The sequence below is a fragment of the Mus pahari genome, chromosome 4, assembly GCF_900095145.1.
Source record: "Mus pahari chromosome 4, PAHARI_EIJ_v1.1, whole genome shotgun sequence".
Classification (NCBI taxonomy): Eukaryota; Metazoa; Chordata; class Mammalia; order Rodentia; family Muridae; genus Mus; species Mus pahari.
The window spans coordinates 71,915,166-71,938,905 of NC_034593.1; the positions used below are offsets into that span (position 1 = coordinate 71,915,166).

General features: G+C 38.7%; 1 protein-coding gene across 2 annotated transcripts in view; it reads left to right on the plus strand.

Moving 5' to 3' along the window:
• The window catches only part of Pdgfc (platelet derived growth factor C), a 162,859-nt gene that overhangs the window by 19,060 nt on the left and 120,059 nt on the right, over positions 1–23,740 (plus strand). The window lies entirely within an intron of this gene.

Sequence of the window (23,740 nt, forward strand, 5' to 3'; positions counted from 1 at the left end):
AACTAGAGTGATATTAATGCTCTAGAGAAGGAACATCAAATTTCTCATTACTTTGCATGATAATCAAGGACATCAAACTCTCAGGCAGAATGTCCTTAATACTTTATCTTCATTATTCAAACCACGTGGTGGTTTAAGTTTCTACTTTGTTGACCTTTGAATGATTTGAGCTTTTAAAGGAATAATTAAGCATCCTTCCTAGTCCTTGTCATTATTAGGAAACCACAGAATAAACTGATCTTTGTTTGTTTGCTGTTGTTGTTCTTCTTAGTTAAAAGATAGAAAAAAGAAAAGAAAGGAAGGAGGCGGAAAAGAGAGAGGGAGTGAGAGAGAAAGGGAAGAAGAGAGGAAGGGAGAGAATGAGGGAGGAAGGAAGGGAGGGAGGGAGGGAAGGAGGGAGGGAAGGAGGGAAGGAAGGAGGGAGGGAAGGAGGGAAGTCTTTTCTGGAAGCACTCTTTGAAGGTCTGGGTAAATCAGGAGAGAGTCGCTGGACCTGGTACCCTCTGTACTACAGTTCCTTCCTATCTTTCTCCTGTTGGTACATATATCACCTCTGAACCTTGTTTGGATTGCTGGTCCCAGGGTAGTAAACCTCCCTTGAGAAAAGCTGTGCATTATACAAGTTGTTATTATTCATGGGATTCAGAGGAGGGTACAAAGAAAGTCCTTCCCCTGAAGAACTCCCATTGCTCATACAAGTATCATACATATTTCTTTACTTGTCATAAGTATTTCCAGGAGTATATAAATGTATATCATTAAAGAGATGCATGCTATGGCATTGTAAATATATTTTATTGATAAGGACCAGGGTAGGAAATGGTTAAAAATACTGGTGATTTTCTTCCTTAAGTTAATTTATTCTTTTCTAACTGTTCTTCTCCATTGAGCCCATATTAGACTAGAAACATCTCTGTGTTAACTGTTAACCCTAACCCAGAGGTTTGAATAAGAGCAAATCCAAGCCAAATTTTATTTCATTCTAGCAGGCAGCATCTAAAATGCATGGTTGAGGGTTAGAAACCAGGCCCTGGCACTGCGGACAGTGGTGTTAATATTTTAAACTTGGCACTGACTTTTATCCCAGAGGCTAGTGTGGCTATATATTTAATGCAGGAGAGTGCATGCCCCATCCACACAGCGGAAACATACTAACAATTATCTGTGTTGTTTTTGGCACTTAGTAAGACATACTGTTTTTCTAACATCTAAGGGTTTGGGAAGAAAGAAGATAGCTGCCAGCATTTGGCAACATAAAAGAATTTTTTTTTTTAATTTCCTTTTTCTGTGTTTTCTTTCTTCATCCTTTTCCTCTTTTCTCCTTTCCTTTCCTTTCCTTTTCCTCTTCTCTCCTCCCCTCTCTGTTTATTTTTCTGACACTTTTTGGAAGCATTGGGAATATGCCATCTGGTTGCACACCATTAGAGACAATTGGGTATGGGAGAGTATATGAACTGTAGAGAAATTACTATGTTTACAGCTTACTTATAGCATGGCAAATTAATTTATAGTTCTCCAGTCTGTCAATACAGATAAATGGATTGAGAGATTGGAGAACTATAAATTAGTTTGCTTTTCTAAATATGATAAATCTACCAGGTGTACTGGCACCCGACTCTTACTGAAACAAGCTGCCTTTATTTGATCCAAATGATGCCTGCTGATGCTTTCTGACCTGGACATCTATATTTACATATTTGTGACCTCTCCATGGGAAAACCAGGTGAAAACTCTTTCAGACTCCAGATATAAAGAATGGTGAAAATTCAGCTCTAGGGTACTGTATTGCCATTTTGAAGGAGCACTATCATTTGCATTTATGATACTAATCTCACCATAGGTTGCTGTGGTTTTTGTTTTTGTTTGTGTTTTTGTTTTTGCCTATAAATGCAGCTATACCTCAGTGGGAATAACCATTTGGGATGCCAGTGGTCATTAATGTGTCTTCAGGTAAAGAAATAAGCAGACGAGTTGCCTGTCCTCTGGCCTTTGGTCTTCCATCCTCTTTATATCCTAATGACTAGGACAACTCTGGCCCCCTTCACACACTGCAGTGGCAACGGTAACTCAGCTGACTTACTGAGTGCTCCCCTGGCCTCTGACCACAGGCATCGATCCTAAGGCTGCCCCTACCTCAACTTCTCAAGATGAATATAGATGTATATCCTTGTTTAAGTGATATCTAAAAGTCTCCAGTGTTTTCAAACTGAAAGATACATTCTTACTACTTATTCACTGAGAAGTTTCCGATTAAGAAAAAGCTTTAAGAATACAAAGACAGAGGATGAGAGTGACTTAGATGCCACCTTGTCCTGTCTAGCCCTTGTGCCGTGTAGCAGTGAGGTCAATGTAGGTGGCTGAGAGAGGGGCTGGAAAACTAGCTGACTCTCTCGTCTGACTTCTTTCTCATGATATGCCTTTCTGCTTGTATGGGCCACATGATACACAGGAAATCAAAAGACACCCCTCACCCATCGTAAAGTATTAATCCTTTTTTTCTTGAAAAAAATATTTTTAATTAAAAAAAACAAAAACAAAAAACAAAAACAAAAAACAAAAAACAACAACAACAACAACAAAAAACCCAGGTTACTCCATGTGGTGAGGGTGTTCTGTGGCTTGTCCTTTAATGACCTTGGCAGATTTGAGCTCCTTCAGGGAAAGGAGGTGTTTCTAAGCAAATAGATTCTGATGTCATGTGAAGACAATGAAAAAATAAGACCTTTTTACACTGTAGAGCTAATCTTACCTGGTGTTATTGACTTGCAGTTTCCTTGCTATTGCCAGTCAGCCAAAGGGAAACAGCGAGCCAGACTGCAATGTGGGCACATCTGGGGTTACAGCTTTTGCACTCCTGCTTGCTTGTCTGCTGTAAGCTGTGGGGCAAGAGCTGTTGTTTTTCCCCAGTATGATAGCATAGTCCATACTGCAAATACTGAAAGTGTTCTCCTCCACACCTTCGGTGCCAGGCCCGGGTAGGACTTCGTGTTGGTCCTACTCCTCCTTTTCGCATATTCTGTAAACTTTATAGTAGTATATGACTTTCACGGATGGGTGATATTTCCCTCCTAAAGGCAGATACTGAGTGGTTGGTTCCCAGTTGGTGGCTGTGTTTTTGGAAGCTTCTGGAAACTTAGGGAGATGGGGACTAGTTACAGGATGTGGGCAGAGCTTTGAGGTCGTGCCTAGCTTGCAGTTTCTTCCTTGTTCTTGCTTGTGTTTTCCATGGAATGAAGGACATTCACTGCAAATTCCCCACTGAGATTTTTGCCCAGACATGTGGCTACAGTCCACTGAGACTATAAGTCATGGGCTGAAATTTCTGAAACTGTGAGCAAAAATTTTTTCTTCCCATTAAGTGGTTTCTTTGGGTTATTTATCAAAGTGAAGAAAAATCTATCATACCCATGAGGAGATACACATACACATATACATTCATATTACATTATGTTATAAATACATTATATATAAAAATGCATATACAAATACATATACATATATAAAATGCATACATATATTAATATATACATATGCAAATACATATATACATATACACATATACATATAAGACACATATACATAGATATGTTATAAGGCTTCACATGAAATGACAAATGGTTGTTGAAATGACAAATATTGTCAACCCTAATAGAGGCTAGAATATGGATTTTTGACTTGTGACTTCTTATAGCATATATATTACATATATTCTCATATATGTAAGGTCTGAGTGGCACTGAAAGAAAAGCTGAAAACTTTATGCCATGAGCCTTGTGATTGGGGTTCTGGAGGGTCTCGTGGGGAAGCAGCCTCCTGAAGAGGGGATGGTGCTGCAGTGGCTGCTTGCAGAGGAGAATTAAAACTAGACTGCAGACTCTGTGTGCTCACTAAAATTCCCAAGGTGCTTTTGACAAGATTATGGGTGGTTAGCCACCGCCCCAACTTGTGAGTAACTGCCTGTCAATCACCACTGTGATTCCATTTGTACAAACCAATTGCATTTCCTCCTTGAGCTAAATGGCCATGTTTAGGAGAGAAGGAAGCTGCTCAACAAACTCATATGTGTATCATTTTTGACTTTGCTTTGGAAGAAGAAAAGTTTGTTTTATACCTAAAATTTGAGGTTCTTCCATTTATCAATTCATTGAGTACCATCTGGGGGAAAGACTACTCGTGTCTCACACTTTCCTCCCGATAGATTTGAATTTACCAAGAAATCTATACATTTCTACAAACATTCCTGCAATCTTTTAATTAATTCTTCCAAGAAGTGTTCTTTAAATGTTTACTACTTAGGCAGTAAGAGACTATTCACACATGATGCAACAGTTAACAGGATGCATGAAGCCTGGCTTGAAGTTTGCTTCCTAGTGAGGGGAGACATGTCAAACCGTGTACCTGAGTAGATTCTTTCTGTGGTGAAAAATCAGCATTGGGGATTAGGAAGGGTTGAGGCAGAGGGCATTGCTGCAATTTGATAAGGGCCACAGAAGACCTTCCTGATATGAGGATTCTGAGCACAGATTGCAGAGATTGGAGAGAAGGCCTTTAGGCAGAAGTAAACACAATACAAGACCATACATAGGACAGAAGTTCCTGGAAGGATGTGACTAAAGAACCTGAGAGTGGATAGTGTTCCAGAATGGGGTGACGCAGTGAACAGTGAATGTTTTGTAGAGATTTCAATTTCTGTTGGCTTGAGAATTCAGTATAGTGACACCAGGATGTAAATGTCACAGTAGTGACCAAGACGGGAGTGAGAGAGATCAGACTTTGAACATGTTTGACGTTACAGCTATTGAGATCTGTGGACTGACTGGAAGGAGGAGCTGTCTAGATCGGGAGAGGTGGGACTGGAGTTCATCCTACTACAGGTCTTAGCAGATTTGTCTTTGGACACTGTTTCTGTCTTTAAATTTGTCAGGGAACTTGTCAATATCCCTGTTTTGGCAACAGTGCACACCTGAATTGATCAGGACAGTGGACTTGGATAAGAGATACAGGTTAGAGAGGAATTTGACTGTTCTTTTAATCATGTGAGTAAGACAATAAAGATGAAGGAAATAAATGATGTATTGACCTGGAAGATTTGCAATTCCCTAGTCAGGTGGAACTCTGCATTGCTTTTAAATAGAGACTGCTATATCAAACAGCTTATATTTAATAGTACAGAAAGGGAGCATTAATCAAATGTTTAGAACATACTAGCTATACACTTACTTACTTTGTACTTCTTAATTCTTTTCATCCTCATAAAATTTTTTATTAAAAGAATTAGGAGTATTGTTCTCAGTCTGAGAAGGATCTGGGCCATTTAGCCAAGGTTAGCTGGCTGCAGTCTTGTAATAGCCAAGGTCTGCTGTTTTAGTCAGAACCCTTCATTTTTCACTCACATTGCCCCGTAAGGGAACTTTAACTTAGTAGAATTGAAACCTAGCTTGGTTAGGTGCTGTGGAACTTGCTTAGTTTATAATTTCATGTCTTATATGTAGACAAGGCACAGCATGTTCTTAAAATACTCAGGATGATTCTTATCAATATTGTGCAGGTGTTTTAAGGCGAAGCATAGATATTTGGGACAAGAAAAAACTCTGGAGAAATAAAATATAAAGTCTGGATAACTGATAGCCAAGTCAAAGAGTATGTAAGCTCTGGCTGACCTACTTTTCAATCCCATGATCTGCACTCAATTTTTCTCAGCACTTAATTTCTTCATTTGTAAAATTTTAAATTTGGTGACTATTTGAATAAGGACTCTTGAAAAACTTCCTTTCCTGGTTAACATATATTAGTTTCTTTCTCCATCTTCCTGGCAAGATGGCTATAACTAAATACAGAAGTTCTCAAAAACAAATTAGATGGAAATAATAATAATAATAATAATAATAATAAAACAAGTTCAATATAAGAAAAAGAATTGTGTGTAGTATCTTAGATCTGTGTGTCTCAGTTTGGGCTGTCCACTGAAATCCCTAATCTTCACCTGCAGATTTGGGTTAGCATGGAAGCTGAGCCACTGATAGTGTTTGCTGGGTGAGCCTGAGGACATTATTCCAATCCCTAGATCTAATAATGGGAGGAGAGGCTGCTCAGCTGTCTCTGACTCTGCACATAGGCCCTGGCATGTGTGTACACACATATAATAATGATAAACACACGAAAGTGAGAACATGCCAACTCTGCCTCAGTAGGCTTGAACTTGAGGCAAAGGCCAGGGGTTCTGTACTGTAGCAAGCTAACGAGATATGAAGCTGCTGAAGTGTGGCTGCGCGTTAGCTGCAAAGACTTAGTAAAGTAGGTTTATGAAGAAGTCAGTGAGAAGTTAAAGGCAGTGAAGTGAGCTCAGTGGGAGAAATTTGAACAGAATCCCACTGACAAAATGAACCTCGGTGTAAGCGTTGCTCGTGGACCCAGCTTGAATGTGTTACTTTTGATTTGTGATTTGAATTTCTCTGCTTTACTGGACATGGGGCCAGGCTATTGCTTTTCACCAGGGACAGTTACCTTTAAAGGTGAATGGCCAGATCACTGAAGTGTCACTAGTCAGAAAAGCTCTCAGAAAAGCTCCCTGAGCTTCCTAAAGTTTTCTAATTGTGAGCTCTTGTTCCTGTGAGATTTCTATTCGACCCTGAGACTCTTAGTCACTGTTCTGTTGTTGTAAAAAGGCATCAAGAACAAGGCAACTCTTACAACAAAAACACATTTAATTGGGGCTGGCTTACAATTTTAGAGGTTTAGTCTATTATCATGACAGTGAACATGGTGGCATGCAGGTGCTGGTGTAGTAGCTAGGGGCTACAGCCTGATCCATAGGTAGAGAGAGAGAGAGAGAGAGAGAGAGAGAGAGAGAGAGAGAGAGAGAGAGAGAGAACACCTGAGATACTAGGCCAGGCATGGGCATTTGAAGCCTCAAAACCAACTCCCAATGATACATTTCCCCCTGTAACAAGGCCACACCCCCTAATCCTTCTTTTTCTTCTAAACAGTACTACTTCTTGGCGGCTAAACATCCAAACAGATCAGCCTATGGGAACCATTTTTATTCAACCCAATGCACTGTGTATATAGGCTTACAAAATAGGCATGAAAATCAGGTGTACTGAGAACAAATCATAAGGGTATTTAAAGCAGTATTTTGACTGGCTTTAATTTTACCTCCTTTAAAAGACAGTTTCTGCATGCTAAAGAGATGAATGTGTGTTTTTTTTTTCTTTTTTTCCACAAAGGCCTAATTTTAGCTGAATATTTGATATGATAGAACATAGGTTTTCAGTGTTTTGCAGAATTGATTATTTACAATCATCAGTGTTGAGGAAGGCTCTTCATATGAGTATGTAGTATAAAGTGGCATCATAGTGACTAGAGAGATGGGTAATTGAGTAAAGCACTTGATCTTCCAGCACGAGAAAGTGATTTTAAGTGATAACCTGGCACCACACAAAAACCAAGGCATGCTGGATCACACATGTAACTCCAGCAGTGGATGACTGCAACAGATGGATCAAATCTAGTCAGGAGTCTAGAGGCCCTATCTCGAAAAGGAAGGGAGAGATAGAGGAAAACATTGTCACCAACCTCTGCCCTCCACACATGTCCTTAAGGGCCAGCACAGCTGTACATGTACACATACATGCACACCACACACATATGGTAGTGTACACACACAGAGGCATATACAATGACATGCATGTAGAGCATGCTTATGACATAGTTATGACATATCTAGGGTATTTCAGAAATGTTGGAACTTTCATCCTACTTGATATTTTATGAGATTCAAGTCAGTAAGAAAAACAGCAGATTTGAAAATCAAATGTTCAAACATAATAATTCCAAAGCAACCCAGATAATTTGATAGATACTGAGGCATGAAGGTAATAAGTCATATATCTTTGTGTTCCTTAATTAAGCTATCATATTTCTGTAAAACCAGCAACCTTAGTATATAGAGAGAAAGCACCTCAACTTGTAATGTACAGTAGTCTCAGCTGAGCTCTTTCCGACAGCTGTCGTTATTGTTGGTTGCTGTGACTACATCCCTAGTACAAGGTGGGTAGCCTGTAGGTTTTTTTTAAGTTGTTTTTTTTTTTTTATTAAATATTTTTTTATTTACATTTCAAATGCTATCCTGAAAGTTCCCTATACCCTCCCCCCACCCCTGCTCCCCTACCCACCCACTCCCACTTCTTGGTTTGAACGCAAAGACACAGTGAAGTCACATGCGGCAACATGACTGAGCGCTATCAGAAACCCCTCCTACCTGTCACACATTTGAGCTACAATTCATTTTTGCTTGTTGTGTGTTCAGAAACCTTTCCTATCCCCAACTTTTTAAAAAAATGAGCTCTGCATCTGTTTTGGACACTCACATAAAATGCTGTGTATTAGAAGGAAGGGCCTGAGCAAGAGGTGATGCATTAGATGAGTGACCATAAGACGTAGCCTGGATCTTGTGGCATGTCAAATTGTGGCATGCCAAAATCAGATATGAACTGGCTGAGGAGACTCATTATCTGGGTCGTAGGTAATATCCATTACGGAACAGAAACCTCAGAGTCCTTTCAGAGTCTTGAAGAGAAGCCCTGGTTACTTTGACACCCATTCTCTTGAAAACCCTTTTGTCACACCACCCCTGCACAGGGTCTGCACATGTGTGTCCCTGCTCAGTGCTCAGCACTGTGCGCCTCCAGGTGCCAGGTCTTTAATTTGTTGTTTGCTTTTTGCTTTTGACTTTTGGCTCATTTTGATGATTTATACACTACCTGTTCCTAAGAACTTCCAAAGCAGCTTTCGAAGTTGCCGAGTAGGGTAAGTGCACAGCCCGTTGTTATTGACCGTAAATACATTCTTCTTTATTCCTCACTTTCCCTGTGGCTGCAATGTTACTTGAAAGGGGTCTCTACCTATAGGAGATGTGTTTTCTGCCCTTCTGAGGAAACTTAAAGCCTTCTTTTGAGTATTTCTAAAGTTTTCACTTGTTAAATTATAGTGACTCTGTGTGTTTGTGTGTGTGTGTGTGTGTGTGTGTGTGTGTGTGTGTGTGTGTGTAAAGAAGCTAAGCTAGTACAACAAAATACATTAGCTGTTGGGAGGAAAGTCGAAACAGTTTTTGAATCCTGTTTGCTTTGAGTCCTGGGACTCTCCTGTGCTGCCAGCCCTTCAGAGTGCCTGTGAGCACAAAGACATGGGCTGCATAGTAAATATGACCCTGTGTGCGGTCTGCTGAGAACATGCAGACAGACCTTTTATGGTCAACCGGGGCTTCCCTCTGGCTCTTGGGCAGACCACAGGACTGCATGTTTTGGTATAGTTTTGATACCATCTCTAAAAGTAGATTCATAATTCTGGCTTTCTTTTGTGAAAGTTTGGATGTATTTTTTAGATATTTGCCTCTAGTTCATAAAAGATCATCTAGGAACTTTTATGAAGGGTTTTATAGGGTAAGATAGTATCATTCTTTTTTTAAAAAGCTATCTATATTTCTCTTTAATTTTGCCAATAGAGTCTATTTTGAAAGAGGGAAATCATTTTTTCTTCTGTCTCTATCTCTGTCTCTATCTCCCCCTCTCTTTCCTTCCTTCTTTTTTGTTGAACATGTTCTCCATATATCAGAACTGTTCATGTTCTGTCAAGAAATGTACTGTATGTTACTTATCACTTGAGTAATGTCTGATTTGAATTTGAAATGTCTTCCATGAGCTCATGTTCTGAACCCTCAGTTCTCAGCGTGTGATGCAAGTTTGAAGACTAGGGAGCCCTTAAGGGCGGAGCCTAGGTGGCATTGGTTTTGCTACTTCGCCACAATTTCATGATCTCAGAGAAGTCTCATAGGATTTAGCTGATGAATTTTCTCAGGACACTTGGAAAGTGACTTAAGTACTTAGAGGAAAGGCTCTCCTGACATCATGGAACAGCTGATTTAATGTAATAACAAGATAGATTCTTTGAAGTTCTTTGGACATAAGGTAGTTTTTATTTTCTTCAAATAGATATACTAGGTATACATTTGCAAATTCAAAATAATACTTATATTTATTTATTTCGTGTGTGTGTATATAGGAGTGTGTGTGTGTGTGATTTCCCATGGCACACTGATGTAGTCAGAAGTCAGCTGGCAGATCTTAGTTCTCTCATTTCAGGATGTGGGTCCCACAGATTAAACTCAGGTTGTCAGGCTTGGTGTCAAATTCCTCTACGCACTGAGCCATCTTGTTGGCTCTAAAGATGCACTTTTACAATCCACATTGTTAAGAAATCTAAATCTGTTTGCATGCTAATATTCTATCTTGATCATTACTTGCTACGGTATGGCAAATGCTTTCTCCCTAGCACATGATTGTGAGTTGGGAAAAGTGATTCCTGAAAGTGTTGCATAGCAACTACATGGCTCTCTCTCCAGTTAGCCCCTAAAAGGTTTACATGTGACAAATTCAAATAATTGCATCCCCATCTCATTGTACATTTTGTGTCCTCTAAACTGGATCTCTTCCAGGAGTTTTGTATGGTAGGAATAATATTTAGGGAGTAAAGCTTATAGAGAGTTCAGGGTTAAATCTGGAATCATCGTATAATGCATGTTTGAAGTTAAGTATTTTTAGAAGAATGTGTTCACTCCATTCCATTAGAAGGTGTGTGTGCATCAACAATGATGTTGAGAGATATGTTATGCACACAAACCATGATTTGTAGCTGTAATGCCAAACATTTATTTCTTATAATTCATTTGCACCAAGCACAAGTCCTCTTGCTACTTCCTCAGTGCTACTGAAATGAATCAAATGTTTTCTTAACAGCTCAGGTTGTGTGGGTCAACTCTCCACGTTCTCGCTGATGAGCCTGGCTTCAGTTCTTAGGTTTATGAAAGAAAACTTCAGGCAGTTCCCACTTCGTCCTTCTCGACTGACAGATTTTCTTTCATGGGCAAGAGAAACTGCATGTTATTTCTTGTTTGTAGCTCTGACTCGTTGAATTATTTTTTTCTAATGAGTTCACACTGTTCATGATGTCAGTAGTACAAGTTGTTATATAACATAAGGTAATATTTGGAACCAGAAAAAACACACACACACAATATAAATAAAAGTGTTGATATCTACAGTAGAGGTCAGGTAGGGTGAGCGTGTAGCTTAGCCAACTGTAGCCTAAAATCTAGTAGTATGTAGTTTTAATATCAAAACTTGTTTAGCTAATTAATAGTATGTGCATGGTTGTTACTTATTTGGAGTTTGAGAGAGAATCCATTGTATTCAAAGAGAACCAAAACCCTCCAGTCCTAAGGAGGATCAGAGTCTACATAGGCCTTGTCATCTACTCAGTAGGATTTTTAGTTCACTATTTAACATTAAGACGGTCTTTATTTCAAATCAATATGATCTGAAAAATTTAAATTATTGTACCTAGTCAGTATCTGGATTTTTTTCTGAGTATTGAAGATGTTAAGTAAGTTGCACTTTTATTGTTAATAATTTCTTAGTATATTTTGTTAGGTGTGCCCTGCTATTACATAAGTAACTTGCTCAGATGTGCAATATTGATGGTGTGGCTCATTGACAATTTTCAGATTTTTCTTCTGAATAAAAAATGCTTAACATTTGCTCACAAAAATCATTAAATATTTCCTTGGATAACATTACAGTTTGTTATGTATAAATTTTTTAAAAAGATTTATTTTATTTTCTTAAATTCATATGAGTATATTGCAGCTCTCTTCAGACACACACTAGAAGAGTGCATCGGATCCCATTACAGATGAGTCACCACGTGGTTTCAGAGAATTGAACTCAGGACCTCTGGAAGAGCAGTCAGTGCTCTTAACTGCTGAGCCATCTCTCCATTCCATGTGTGAATTTTTAATCTAACTTTTTTTCCCATAGAAGTAAGGTTTCACATATATTATTTTAAGTCTGCCTTTTCATGGTATACACTTTTGTGAGTACTTTTCTCTATAAACATTTGTTAATGTTAGTGCTGTTTCAACTGTGTTCAGTCATTGGATATGCTAAAAATATCTGTTGAGTATTTCTTTCTCTCATAAAACTTTATTCATAAGAGAATATTATATGAAGGGCTCAGGGTGTTTGAACTGTAAATCTCTCTGGGTAGCACCAGACCTGTTTCATTCTTTTGTGTGCCACAGGAGTCCTGCCCCTACTAACAACTTCAATTTTGTTTGGTCAGCACCTTATAGCTCCACTCTAAGTCTGTATTAAATTTGGAGATATAACAGCTTTACAATAAGCATCCAGACAATGCCTCCCCCTTTTGCTTGGTTTCTTGTGTATTTCATTACATGCCTTCCCATAAGTCAAAATTATATTTTAAACTATATATTTTAGGGAGTGTATAAATCACTCATGTAAGACTACTAGAAATACTTTGGTGAATGCCCCATTAAATACCTCATTTTTTTGACTTATCTCATATGATCTTCTTAGTCAATGCTCAAAGGTGATTTTTCTTGTGAATTATACTGTGTAGTGCAAATTAGTATTTCCAGTAGGTGATTAGCTTCTGAAGTCTGTACCTCTCTTCTCTTCTTCACCCCTCGATTTATATGTTTAACAAAATTTGTTTCTCCTACTTACCTCCATGTGGGTCTCAAATATTGCGTTAATCCTGTTGCTTAGTTCAGGATGACAGTATTCCTGGAATAACTATGGGCTCTTCTAATTTGAGGTTCTCCTTAATGAGTGTGGGCCGTCCTTCACACAAGCCCTCTGTCCGGCAGAGTCACCTCTTACATCTCTCTACAGCGTCTCTGTGGCCTTGTGGAAGGAATCTAAGTTCAGGTCCTCAGTGTGTCTTTCCACCTTTTCCGTTTTCTCATTGCCTTTCTCTGAGTCTTCTTTCCCCCATTGGAAACGGCGCATTAACAGTTTAGCGTTTATAAGCCAAAGGAAGTTGCACGTTACACCACTGATTCTGATCCTTCCTCCCCTCTCCTGAGTAGTAGTCAGCCTGGGGCTGGTTTGAGGAGATGGGGAGTAGAGGGTGGAGCTTGTAAGGAAGAGAGACACCAGGAACGTACAAGAAATTCTCTTTTAAAGGTTTCTGGTCTCATCTCATCAAGTGGTGATTGCTTCCAGTGTATTTCTTTTCACACACACAACCTTTAAGACATTAGGTTGTCACTGGTATTTTCTAAGAAGCTTTGCCTTGACATATTTTACATGGCACTCCTGGCCAACATTACTGTTCCTGCTGCCAGAAAAACAAAACAAAACAAAACAAAACAAAACAAAAAACTTGCCTGGCATACTTTTTGTCTGTAAAGCACTCCTTCCAATCTGCATTCTTATGTTTAGAAGCAGTGGATTGGACTTCAGAACTTGGCTTTTATATAGCACATTTATGAATAAAAATCCAAAACCTAGGGTTACCTGTCCTGCAAACAACAACAGTGTTTGTGACATATTAGAGCTGAAGATGAACATCTGCAGTATATTGATCCAGAGCCTGGGAATATGAGCTGGGAAAATAATGCCCCTGGGTCACTCTCTGTAGTATCTGCATGTGTTCTAAGCCTCACAAATGGAGCTATATTCTAGGTATTGATTTGCTTTAGCAAATAATTTTTACTGAGTAGGCAAATGTAGTAACAGAGCCTCTAAATAAAGAGACTTTAGTTTAAGGAGTCCAGATACATTATTAAATGCAGTAAGCCATTCCCTAAGGATGAGGTCAGTTCTGAGGAATGTATTAGTGGGTTATTTTAATTTGAACTTTTATAGAGGTTGTTGGTACAAACCTATATGGTATAGGCCAATGGCATCCCTAGAGTCTCTTGATGCAATTAAGAGATGCATGAGGCTGTTGCTGGTATAGCACCATGGGTAAACAGCCCTGTAGATAGGAGGATCATGATCTACAATAACATGAAACACTGCAAGTGGATACATCAGTTTAATGTTAATTTTCATGATTATACAGACTATATTTGAGCAGCATTACTTCCTTGTTATTTGGCGACAGATATTTTGGCTAGTTATAACTACTTCAGACTAGCATTTCATTAGTTTAACTTCACCAAAGTCTTTAAAAAGCCACATGGATTGCTAGTGTCCTTACAAGGTTGAGAAAGCACAAATGCAGGGATGCTCGGTATGGAAACAGTCTCTGGTCCATAGTTCAGTGGGAAGTGCCAGGGCCAAGATTCTCCATAGGCCAGGCTGCTCTACTGCAACGACTGTCATAATTCTCATCCCAAACTTTTCTTTTTCACTCTTTGAGAACAAATATAAGACATTTGGTTTATGCTTACTTCTTTTACCATTACCATAAGGTATATCTACTAGTTTTGATTTGTGAATGCTATAGTGAAAGGCATTCATTTATAAAATTAAAGCAATGCTCTGAAGAATGTAAGTTGGAAAGGACAGTAGCTTAGTTGGTGATGCTGTACATCTGTAATATAGACTTTTGGGAGTGAAGACAGGAGGATAAGTTGTTCAAGGTCATTTAGGGTTACATAGCTATCATCAAGTTCATCTAAGATATATAAAAGCTTGCTTTGCAAGCAATGAAAAGGCTGGAGACGTTATTTAGTGGTTAAGAACAGAGCTAATTCTTGTACAGGACCTGGGTTTGGTTCCCATCACAACTATCTATAATTCTGGTTTCCAGGAAACCTGATGACTTCTTTTGACTTTCTCGAGTATCAGACAATGATGATGTATGATGATACATATCATACATGCAGGCAAAATAATCATACACATAAAACAATGTGTTACAACACATGATACAACCTCCTGGAGAGATAGCTTGGCCATTAAGAGCACTTGCTGCTTGTGCAGAGGACCAGAAGTTGGTTCCTGTAGTTCAGTAGCTCATAAATGCCTGTGATTCTAGATCCAGGGGAATCTGAGGCTCTCTATGGCCTCCCTGGACATGCACACATACATATCCATGCACACACACACACACACACACACACACACACATAAATGAATATAAAAACAAAAATAGCTGACAACAATGTAAGAAACAGGAAATATGAAGCTAATCTCTACCATGTGGCTCCTAACCAAAACCAAGTTTACTAGTGTTACTAATAATAGATTAAACTGGTCTTATACTAGAAAGCAAACATCCCCATATTATCTCTCTTATTTATACATTTTCTAATGATTTGAGCTATTTTTAAAAGCATAAATGTCATGGATAGGTGTTATAGATGTTTTTAAAGTGTTGATAAGATATCCTTTTGTGAGGGATGTTCAGAGCAATTTTCAAAGGTAGGAAAATTCTAAACTAAAACCTTGAATAACACTTCACTACCTTAGAGGTTTCTTTTTAACAGATGTTAAAAAAATAAAAACCTCCTATAAATGTAATGTTTAAAAATCCTATAAATGCAATGTTTAAAAGTCCATGCAAATATCTGCCCCAGTGTAAGTATAAACCATAATTCTGAATAAATATCTCCACTTTAGTTGAAGAGGATAGTTAACATAGCTAATGTCTGGGTGGTCCAAAGCTTCACGAGACTGGAACATGCTGGGGTATCAGGGCAGCAGGTTTCTTCTCTTGCAGGAGAGCCTTGCATCTGTCCCTCCTTGAGATGTTGGTCATTCCGGTGTTCATAAATGGCTAAGATGTATGATGAATGGCGAAGTTTCTGTGTGTCTGGCTCTTTTTAAAAACTGGGAGTGAATAAACACAGACTCCCCGCACCCCCAGGCAGGCATCCTGAAGCAGAAGCAGTAACCAGAGGTAAGCAGCATCCAGGCAAACATAAGCCTCCCTGGATCTCTGCCCATCATTCAAGCCTACTTAGCAGTACAAAGTTTACACTCTTTTTTTCCTATAGTCAGAGACATCTAACTGGCTTTGGATTGTCACTGTTATCTTTTCAGATTCTCCACAATTTGTCCCGAGAAGGAAAGGCAAATAGGTTTAATAAGAGGAGCTACATGCTATTGTACACACCACACAAAAGGAGCCACACTTACTGATTTTAAGTTCTAATGGTCAGAATTCCAAGGCTGTCGTATTCGCATTCTTTGCTTTTCCCCCTTTCCCCCCCCCCCCGGTATGTTCAGAACATATACCTCCTATGAATGAATTCCATACATGAGTGAGCACCACCCTCCACCTCACACAAAAGTAGCAGGAGAAGGTGTGAAATCAGCGCTAGGATTACTATGCAAGGGAATTAAGCCCAGAATAAAATGCAGATTGGTAATTATATTAAAATCTTAAAGCTATATTCTCAGTACATAATTATGATAAGTTAATAATTTAGACAAGGTGTTTCAGCTTTAAGTTTTAGTTATTCTTCACAATTCTGTAGCCGTCATCACAAGGCCACAAAGAAATGTCTTTTTAAAGAGTCTGCAAGCAGTTCACATTAATTCCTCTCTTCAAAACCATTCACATTTGGGGTAGATACATAGATCTTCCAATGATCAGGTCACGTCTCCGTCTTTCAACCTTCGTTATACTAAGGAGTTCTCTCAGCTCTGGGCTTTGGTGCTGTTTTCCATGTTTTTTGGATGAGTGATTTTAATCCACTGTCTGACTTTGCTCCACCTGTCTACCTGGAAAAATGATGTATGTCAATAGGGTGTGCTATACAGAATTGTGTAAAACAAATTTACCTGTGAACGAGATTAGCTCCTAAAACTGTAACTTTTAATAAGTATTTGTAGTTTTTACACAGTGCGTGGATTCCCTGGTATTCATCGAATATTACCTAGTAATATGCTTTGGAGGGATGTCTGAGACACATCAGTGTTAGCTGAGCAAACCGTTTGGTTTAGAGCCATAGTTCAGGGACTGTCGATTTTGTGTTCTAACATCTGGCATATCACCATGTGTGACCTGAGGAATTTTTTCAACATCTCTACTTGTGTGGGCTTTGGTGTAGGGCTTTATGCTTCTCAGGACATTGCAAGCTCTGGCTTGTCGGCACTGGTATCTTCAAAGGACTGTTTGAAATGTACGAGAGCAAACTTTTAAATCCCCCAGTTAAAAGTGTTATCAATGATTGCTGATGTCATAAGCACAGGCAGACGAGGAAGCAGGGACTCTCCCATTCTTCTCTGGCTGGGACAGGGACTCCCACTTTGTTATTAGCTGACCGAAACTAACCCTTTTAGAACATCAAGTCATTAACTGATAGAGGCAGAGGAAGAAACGGAAATATTTTTTTTTTTCTCTCGGGTTAATTCCTTTGTCTTTTACCTCTTCTGTGAGACTGAGAGATTAGAAATTTCATGATCTGATTTCATGGAGCAAATCCGGCTGTATCTGTGGAACTTGGAACTGCTACTCTATTTTACTTTTCAAGGAAAAACTGATTTTATGAACTATAACATTTTTATAGGATATTATAATTACATTCTATCCCTCTACTTCCATTTTCTTCCCTTTCTTCTCCAACTGGCGCCTACCCTAGATAGCTGAGCAGAGGTACAATTTTCATAGTATATAGGATTGGAAGAGATGATATAAATACTCTTGGAACACATACAGATGCTTGAGATTAGATTCACATATTTTTAGATAGTGTTTTTATTCTTTTATTACTATTTTCCAAAGGCCAACTGATTTGCATGTTATCTCACAGGCTTCTCTGTCTTTTATCAATTTCCAAATGACAGATGTGTCTCAGAAGACTTCAGTAGTGGTCTTGTCAGAGCGCTCTGTGTTTCTGGCTCGCTTAAATTGCCCCTCACAGACGTATTGATCAATCATTTTTTCCTTATTCCTTCTTTTTGGGATACCATACACATTATTTGAATTTCTACTTTTTCCCCCTCTATTCTATTTCTTTTTATTTCTTTGCTTAGCTTTGCTCATGCATTCCTCACATGGCTGTCCTCTTCAAAATCACCCTGGAAGACCATTCTATCAGCAAAGTGCTCACTGAACAAGCAGAGGAATGCGAGTTTGTCCCACTCAGGACTTGTGCAAGAAGCCCTATAGAGTAATAAGTACCTGTAGTCTTAGAACAGGGGAAGTGGAGACAGTCAGTTCTCAGTGGTTCCTGCTTGTCAATCTAGCTGACTGGGAAGTTCTGGGTACAGTGAGAGAAGATACATTAAAGAAATAAATTAGAAAGAAATCTAGAAGGCATCCCATGTTAAGCTTTGGTTTCTGTGTATACATGCATGTCTGGATATACATATATATTCATGTGCATGAGCACAGGCACGTGAACATCATCTACATCTGTATGTACTAAAATACACACAATGAAAGAAAGAAAGAAAGAAAGAAAGAAAGAAAGAAAGAAAGAAAGAAAGAAAGAAAGAAAGAAAGGAAGGAAAGGAAGGAAGAAGGAAGGAAGGAATACAAAAAGAACCACCCAAGAAACCCATACCTCATCTCAGTAACTATAAATACTATTATTATGAGAAAAGGAACACGTGGTTTATGTAGTGTTTTGTAAGGAGTCTACTATGTTAAATTCTGTTCTCCAGGAGTTGTGTACTACAAACTCCTCAAATACCACACAAGTATGTTTCTCGGGGCTTTTTAAAGAATGGGAAAAAGAAACTGGACTAGTGGGTTTAGATGTAAGGACACCCAAAGAGACAAGTGAGAGCATGCCACGGGGTGTAAAATCTCTCTGTGGTCTGTGCCTTGACCTGGCCCCTCCTGGACCACTTGAGATTCAGTCATTCTTCCAAGAAGCTTGACCCCTGTCCTTTACTGTTGGGCCAGCTATTCTGAGGCTGGCTTTCATCTATTCCTTGCTCAAACAAGATCTCTTCCTCTTCTTTTACCCAAATCCAGTAATTTCATCCTTGGATGCATATTATGTATTTATGTGTAATTCGTGAGATTTTAATCTTGAGGAATAAAACTAGACAGCTGTATAGATGAAAATGTATAAGGAAGTGACCTATGGACTGGAAAAATATAAACGAAATGAGGCATGTGAGTGAGAAGCAAATTACTGTCATCATTATTTATGGTCCAGTTGTATTAAGGAAAAAATATGGTATTGTTTTTGTTTGTTTTTGTTTTCTTGAGCTCAAACTAATATTTTGGTACCATCCAAAATTAGCTATTTTTAATATTCAATTTTTGGAAGTCCCTTTAATGGTTTTAATGCTATACAAAGAGTTCATAATAACCCTTTTGTGCACTCTATCACAGAAGAGTCTGCTATGTATTGAACTTGAACTCGAGCCTTAGGAGTGCCTCAGTCTCCTACTTGTTTCTCTACATTTGTCATTCAGAGTAGGTCCACATCTTGAGAACTTCCAGGCTAGATTTTGAAAGGCTTTATTTATTTAAACAGCTTCAGGTGTGTGTGTGTATGTATGTGTGTGTGTGTGTGTGTGTGTTTTAATTCTTAAATATTTTTGGAACCATGTGAGAATCCCCCTTTCCCTGAGTGTTCATGGGCCTTGATCTGCATCTATTATAAGAAAACCTTTGGCCATTTTGGGGTCTCAGCACTAAAATATGAGAAATGATATAGGAAATACCATAACTATCCTATCCCTCGGTTCTCTGTGCTTGGCCATAATTTCTTTGATGTTCAACATTTACAGAATGAATATGAAAACTATTGAAATGACCATTTCATGATTTATAGAATAATGAAGATGGTGGACACAAGCTTATCCTGTTTTCCTTTAGATTAAATTGTTTCAGGATACCCCACCTGTCTCATGCCTTCAAAATGCCATATTATGCACAACTCTCGAATGTTCGTGTGTGTGTGTGTTTGTGTGTGTGTTTGTATGTAACCTAATACACATCTTAATTTTAATGTAGTCTAAGAAAATCTTCATTTTGTTTCCACATATGTGCCTTCGTCCTCCCCCTCTTCCTCGGTAGGGGCCAGAGTCATAACCTCATAGAGTTGCTTCTGAACAGGGAGGCATGGCTGTTTTCTGCCTGTCTGCTACTTCTTATCACTGTGAACAAGTTAGCTGTCTGCATACATGCTACCCTAACATCGTTCCATGACTTAGTAAAATGTTTCTTTACTGGTATGACCACCACTAGTCATTTGCTCTAGAGTCATCTCTTAAGGGTGCAAAAGCAACATGATCCTGCCAAGCATTTCAGTCTCGTTCATGGAGCTTTGTAATCTGTTTTTTTTTTTTTTTCTTTCTAATCTGCTCACCCAATTAAACATTACTCTGACCCTGTAGTCTGAGTAAACTTTCCTTGTGGCAAGTATGTTAAGCTTCCTTGAGTTCTGACATTGCTTCTGTCTGGATCATTCAGCAGCCTCGCACTCAGATTCCAGCATCCAGGTCCCCAGGAGGTCTCTGGTTGGGCGCCTGAGCAGCTCACACTGCTTACTTGCCTGTCACCTAGTAACACCTGCCTTCTAGGACTACTCATGGTCTCCTTGCTGCTCACAGCCCTCCTCTTGGACTTCACAGAGTAGTACAGGGGTTCTCTACTCACAGGGCTTGCTACATAAATGCTAATGAACTCCCCTGTTCCTCGCCTGCGTAACTCAGGAACATGGATGAAGAGCATCTGCACTGGGAGGTGACTGACATCGCTCACTATGGCCGTGGTTCTTTTTTTGGGGGGTGGGTGGGGGGGTGGGGGTTTTCGAGACAGAGTTTCTCTGTGTAGCCCTAGCTGTCTTAGAACTCACTTCGTAGACCAGGCTGGCTTCAAACTCAGAAATCCGCATGCCTCTGCCTCCCGAGTGCTGGGATTAAAGGCGTGCACCACCAAGCCCGGCTTGGCCATTGTTCTTGTGAGCCCCAAGAAGAGGAATTAGATGGAGGCATCCTATTTATGGCTTAGTGATCCATGGTCCCTCACTCTCTACATAATGTCTGGTTGTAGGTCTGTATTTTTCCCAATCTGCTGCCCACTGGTGTGTTGATTAATTATGTCTGGGTCTTTAATTTGATTCTATTGATCAACACATCTTTTTTTGCACCTATATCATGATGTTTCTTTTTATTATTCTCGCTTTGCAGTAAAGTCTGGGATGGTGATCCCTCCAGCAGTTCTTTCATCACTCATGATTGGTTTAGCTATCCTGTTGTTTTTTACTTTTTCATTTTTGTTTTGTCTGGCTATCTTTAAAGTAACTAGTAGCAAAAAAATTGTCATCTGAATGACTCTGAGGACAATTTAAAAAAGAGAATCTTTGCTTTTACATTTAGTTTTATGGAATGGCTTGAAGAAGAAAACAGTTTTTGCACTTTTCCTTCTCTTTTATTTACAAGCTAATTGCTTTCGTTAGCATTTTCCTTCCGTGCTAGTAATTAGCAATATTTAACATTAGTTGATAATGACATCCAGGCTTAGCTTTTTTTTTTTTTTTTTTTGTTTTTTGAGAAAAGGGTTTTTTTTGTTGTTCTTGATTTTCTGGGGGGGGTTTAGTTTTTTTTTTTTTTTTTTTTTAAAGATTTATTTATTTATTATATGTAAGTACACTGTAACTGTCTTCAGACACTCCAGAAGAGGGAGTCAAATCTCGTTGAGGATGGTTGTGAGCCACCATGTGGTTGCTGGGATTTGAGCTCAGGACCTTCGGAAGAGCAGTCGGGTACTCTTACCCAATGAGCCATCTAACCAGCCCAGTCTAGTGTCTTTAACGCAAGCTATCATTTGTCGAATAATGTTAGATTAAGATGTATGGGTTAAAGATATTAATAGAGCTATTTATGAATCAATGTTAATTCCATTCCTGGATTCAAGTTTTTAATCTTTTAAATTCTTAAATTTTCTTTAAAACTTTCTCCATACTAAATGACCTTAAACAGACAAAATATATACATTTTGTTATGTTTTACTAATGTTGCTCAATGTTCATGAGGCATCAAGATGGACTATAGAATTTCACTTCTAACTTGCAAATGTTACTGTTTCTATACAGCTTCTCATAGTGGCTTTTCTATGTGAGAACCTAGAATTAGGACCGTACTTAAAAGCATCTCTTCATTGCCTTGCACAGCATATTAGAGGTGTTTACCACAGGTTTGAGAAATTAAAAAGGAAATGTGTATCTTCCTTCAATTCATGCTTCCTGCCTCTTGGTTCTCTCTCTACGTAGGCAACTGGCACACGTGACTGCAGACTGAAACCTATGCAATTAATGAACAAAAATAAACCCTTTCTCCTTAAAAGTTGATCCTTGTAGGCGTTTGTTTTAGCAAAGTCTCGGGGAAGAACCGGAAGGGGTGTATGGAAGGATGTGGCCCTAGCTTCCTTCTCTGGAGTAATTTTCTTCATCTGGGTTTGCTAAGAGCTAAGTAGATTTGTAGGCTGGTACCCTCCCACCTTGGCTCCCACACCTTGTCAGGGTCAACATGTTCTTTGTTCTGATGAAGTTTATGAAATTTGAAGGCATCATTGAGGATGCTTGCAGTTGTCTGTACGTAAAATCACATGTGTTTTCTGGAATTGAATTGTTACTTTAAAAAAAAAAATTAAAGAAGATAGTTAGAAAGTGTGGCTTGACTCTAATTTTCAGATATCTTGATATAAAGATCTTTTAAAATATATTTTATGTTATTCATTTCTAACCCGTGTTTCTGTATGGGATTAAATGCATAAGTGGGAACAAGCTGACATTTTTATATGTTTGGGAATAGTGGATTGAATATACTGTTGGAGACATATTCAAGCTAGCTACGAAGGCTGAAAAAATGGTTTATATTTTTGCCTTAATTCTAGTATGTAACATTAAACATTGTACACTCAAAGAAATTTCTCTGGGGAAATTTGATGCTATTTTTTTCCGCAGTTTTACAAATCTTAGTTTTCAAGAATGTTTTGCCTAGTCAATTAGGACACTGCTGGCTGTGGGACCAGATCTACACTTGTGACTCGTCTGATTCCTGACTTCTCCTTTTTTTCTTTCTAAATGGCTTATGTGAGTTCAATGTCCAGCTTATATTCTCTCTCTCTCTCTCCTTTTTTTTTTCTCTCTTCTCTATTCCATCCCCACTATCCATCCTTGCTCTACATCTGTGTTTTGGTTCTGAGGTCTAAATCTTGGACCTTATGGCTATAAGTTAAGAAGTTTACCACTAAGCTGTACCCAATCCAGTTATATCCTTAGTATTAAAGTAATGATAGCTCAGAATAAATTCTCTAAGGATGGGTTTTTGTAAATAGATGTATAAGGTTAGTGTGATGGTTTAAATAAGACTGTCCTTCATACATCTGATATTAAAACACCTAGTCTCTACCTGGTAATACTGGTTGGGGAACTGGTGCAGGATTGCTAGAGCTAGACTGTCACTAGGAGTGGACTCTGAGAGTTCATAGCCTACCCCCACTTACTCTGTTATAAGTTTGTGGTTGAGGAGTTAACTTCTCAGCTCCATGTCTGCTGATTGGATTGATGACATATCTCCTGCCATGACGGACTTTGGAACCAAAAAAACCTAAAATTAAAAACAAAACAAAAAAAAATTAAAGCAAGTCTCTTCTGGTCATTTTTTGTTTGTTTGTTTGTTTTGTTTTTGTTTTGTTTTTTATTGTTTTGCTTGGTTTTGTTTTGTCACAGCAACAGAAAAGTAACCCATACTAAAAAACTAAAATTAACTATAACCCCAAGACAAATTAAAAAAAAAAAAAGGAAATGTATTTAACTATGACTTAAGAATTACACAGTAGAAGTGTTTGATCTTAACATGTCAGCCTTGTAGGATCTTAGCAATGTACACCTCCCAAGGAAGTGTGGTTCCATGCACACACAACTGAACTCTCTAACAACACAATGACACCCCTGTCCCTGGCACCACTGACAGGGTTTGATTTGATTTGGATCAATTTGAAACTTCTCAGG